The following is a 4,410-nucleotide window of genomic DNA, read 5'->3' on the forward strand; positions in this document are numbered from 1 at the left end:
CAGTTATTTTCATGAAAATCTGAAAATATCTCATGCCATCATTGTATATATTACGTACATATGAACTGTTTTGAGTTGTGGAACTAAATTTGCGTTCGTCTTTATATTACTTAAGGAAATACAATTTTATTTTAGTACGCACATGTCTGCTTATGTATTTGGAACAAGGGTCTTTAAATTACCAACTCTGGCGTCTGTCTGCCATAGAGGGTAGGTTTGTGTAGTATGCCCGCCCTATTAGTATTCAGCACCCTCGCGTACGTATAGAGTTGATACAAAACGTGAATGCATCCGCTGTATTTTCGAATGTTTCAATTAGACAATTGGTATCACTGACGTTATGTAAATATAGATAGGTACACGTTATTTTATTGCCTTAAATTATTTGAAATAACGAGATTTTCATTTAAAAACCACCTCCGTTTTCCCAGATCCATTCAATAAGTCATACGGCCTATTTTAAAATTCGCACGTCAAAAAAACTTTTTTTTTATATTGTGTATGCATTTTATGTAAAATCAGTTGTTATTTTCCGAAAATAAATAATTCATGCATGAATGTAATGTATTTAAGAGTATAAAACAAAGCTATTTACAAATATATGATAAAGAATACAATTCAACTACACGACCAGTTTTTTGCGTTATCATCGTCATAAGCTCGACAGCTCTGGGTGGGCCTTGGTTGAATCCAGGAGTCTCCTCCACTTTTGCCGGTCTGCTGCATTTCATCTCCAGTTTTTCACTTCACACATTGTAATATCTGCGCTGATGCAGTCCATCTATTGCATTTTGGGTCTTCCTGGTCTTCGTCGTCTTTGCGGCACAAAGAGAATAAGGCGTTTTATGGGGTTTTCGTCGTCAATTCTAATTATATGGCCAACGCACCTCGAGCATCCCACCATGATTGAGTCGATTACAACGGGCGCTCGGTAGATTTCATAAAGCTCTCTATTGTAGTGACGAGGCCAATGGTTATTTTCTCTGACAGGTCCATGGACAACTCAAAAGATTCTTCTTCCGAAAGCTGCAATGGTTCCTTTAATATTCTTTGTCATAACTCAGGTTTCAGAGGCATATGTAAGGTATGGGTTTTTTTGGCACTCTGTAATTTGGATTTGAAAAATAAATTATTTGACATTTTATAGTTTTTTGGAGTTATTTTACTCATAGATACATTTTTTGTGATAAATATAATGTATGTAGTCTACCACCAGATTGTAGTTTAATTTTGTTTATTTTTGTTTATTTGTTTAAATTTAATGTTGTGCACACAGTGCTATGTTAATATAAATCTAGACAATATTACGAACAAAAAATAAACCTCACACAGCACCAATTACGTACACAACACAATATATGAAACAACTATCTAACAGTACAACAAGATGTAAGAAGAATTTGTGCTTTGTGTGAATTTACTAGTGATTGTGTTTTTATTGTTGTGAGTATGAAATGTAGTGCGTGGAGTGAGGTGTATGGAGGGATGTGTATAAGATGTGGTGTTTATGTAGTGTGTATTCTGGTAGTACCTAGTTTAGTATTAATTGTTTCTGTTTATTTTGAAAGAGGCTAAATGATACTAATATAACAGTAACTTTAAACTTTGAAGTAGGGCGCACATAAGCAAATTCCCCTATGTGCTCCAATAATAACATTAGTAATACTAAACATTAAAATCTATAAGACTCAGCTTCCGTTTGTAGCAGAGAACTGAGTCGTTAAAGATGTCTAAATCGTACATCTTCTCAATTTTAGAATAATATAATATTATGTATAAAGAGTTGAGTACGTGAACAAACATAAACAATGTGAAATATCATCGAAAACTTAAAGACAAGCATTAAGTGTTAATTTAAGAGCTCGCATTTCGAAAATCATTTTATTAATATCAAAAAGTCAGAAGAATGAAATACTCTGTAGCCAAACGCACAAGTGGAGAGTTCTAGGCATAGTTTGCACGAACGGATGATACATGGAATAAACAGTCAAATGTGTGACGAGTACGGTAGTCAGAAGTGTCAAAGGGTATTTCGAGACAAGAGTTGAGCTATCTAGACGTCCAGACAATAAATCGCAAAATTATATTATTTCTACGTAATTAATTTCTGCATTATGACGACTGAAACATATGACAGATCGCGCGCGCTTATTCCGGCGCAAATTTTTGACAGAGTGGTCACAACCGCCAGATAACGACACCGCTTTTTTCAAACTCACATCTCTGGACGCCGTTAAAATAGGCATTTTATTACGTCCGCAGCATCATGGTATATTACGGCCGCTAGATGATGGCACCGCTTTCCTAGTTAACCGTAGTTTTTGTCAATGAGGGAACGAAACGTGATTACCCACGAATTAATATGCTATTTCTTCTGCGCTAATAACGTGTCCATATAATCTTACATCATTGGCGTAAAGGGCCCTTTTAATTGAAATAACAAAGTTAAGAAGTCTTTGATAAAATAACAAAATTAATGATATATCATACTTTTATACGTTCATACTTTGTAAGAACCATCTACTTTTCCCAGTGTTAAATTATATAAAAAAATTAAGGTTTTAGATATAAAATTGCTTTATAAAAATAATTGTTTGCTTTAAATACATAAAGATAAAATAAATATTATTATTTATAAGTCACAAAACGTAAGTACGCGACCTAGAACAGGTAGTAGTATCTTAATTCCTAAATTAAAAACAACTACTGCACAACATTAATATACGTACAGAGGAATATTTTTATTCAATGAAATGAACAAAGATAATAAAAAGTACAGTCAGGAAAATAATATATTTAAGAAAGAAATAAAAAATTACATCTATAATTCTTCTTTATGTAACGCTGATTAAAAACATCGTTTATATCTTTTTTGTAATTTATGTATGTTATCCTAAAAATATTATTAATTAAAATAAAATTAACTATTGTAAGACGTCACTCTCCATTATGTACACAATAATTGTTTAATTCTTTTACGTAATGGGAAACGTTAATGTAAATTTATGTATTTGATTAATGTTAAAAATTGTATTTAGTTGTAATATTGCATTTTTATTTGTTATAAATAAAAAATAAGAAAAAGGTGAATATTAAATTAACTAAACTACAATATGCAATCAAGATATACTAGTACAAGAGTGTCAACAAATTAGACTGACGAATAACCTAAGACTAATAGAAAAAAAACTGCTTTGTGTGCTTTACAGCAATAAAGTTGTACAATTCACTTTCAAAAAACTTCAAAGATATAAAAAAAAACATTTTAAAAAAACGAGTGGTATGTGATTTTCCCACAATTTTTCGTTCTTCTCTAACTCGTATAGTGTCCATGCAGCTTGACTGTGGAATCATCTCCCATCCACCATCAAAGATGTTACTACATTATCTCTGTTTAAATCACGTCTAAAAAAACATTTCCATTCTCTTCCTTAATCTCTTCTCCTTTTCTCTATGCCTTTTTTTCTTGTTTTCTTCTTTGATTATTAGTATTGATTTAAAATAATTTATATACGAATATAGTTATTTCTATTTTTGCATGTGTTGGGATTTTTTATTTTTATTTTCTATTGAACCCAATTTTATTTAATTATTTGATGGGTAATATGCAATTAGGCTCAACTTTTGAGGTGCGCGACCTGGTCATAGTTTTTGACCGAAAATCCTCTATTATCTATCTCTCTATACCTATCCTTTATTAGGCACATAAATAATGTTACTAGTAAATCTCTAAAAATGTTAGGCTTCATGTTACGTTTGACTAAAGAATTCAATAACATAGGCACTTTGAAGTTGATGTATACTTCATTAGTGATAAGCCAGTTAGAGTACAACTTTACAATATGGACTCCTTACTACAACTGTCACCAAAATTCTCTTGAAAGAGTCCAAAAAAATTCTTACGGTATATAAACTTTAATCTTAGAATCAATCATGAATTTTTAAATTACGATTTTTTACTAAAAACATTAAATTTGTTTAAATTTAACGATAAGAGAAAAATTATAGACCTTTTAAATTTGTTCAAAATTAAAAATTCAATATAAGATTGCCCTGAACTATTATCTCTCATCAACTTCAGGGTGCCTGAAAGAATTACTAGACAGGAGTCACCGTTTTGTAGCAACAATTCACGGACAGTGTATACTTGTAATGCCGTATTAAAAAGACTTCATGAACTCGGCAATAGTTATTCCCACGTATCTGATATATTTAGTGTAGGGTATTGTTCCTATAGAACAAACCTTTTGAACTTTTTCATTTAATATAAATCTCATATAATTTTTGGGTTTGGTTTTTTAAATAAATCTTGAGTATAAGGAAATTTATGTTTTTAAAAAAAAATTATGTTTATTAAGCCAAATATGTTATTATTACAAATGTTTGTAAAAGGCAGATTTGCCGTTTATG

Source organism: Micrasema longulum, unplaced genomic scaffold, assembly GCF_059751315.1.
Source record: "Micrasema longulum isolate JH-2025_06_02 unplaced genomic scaffold, ASM5975131v1 h1tg000961l, whole genome shotgun sequence".
Lineage (NCBI taxonomy): Eukaryota > Metazoa > Arthropoda > Insecta > Trichoptera > Brachycentridae > Micrasema > Micrasema longulum.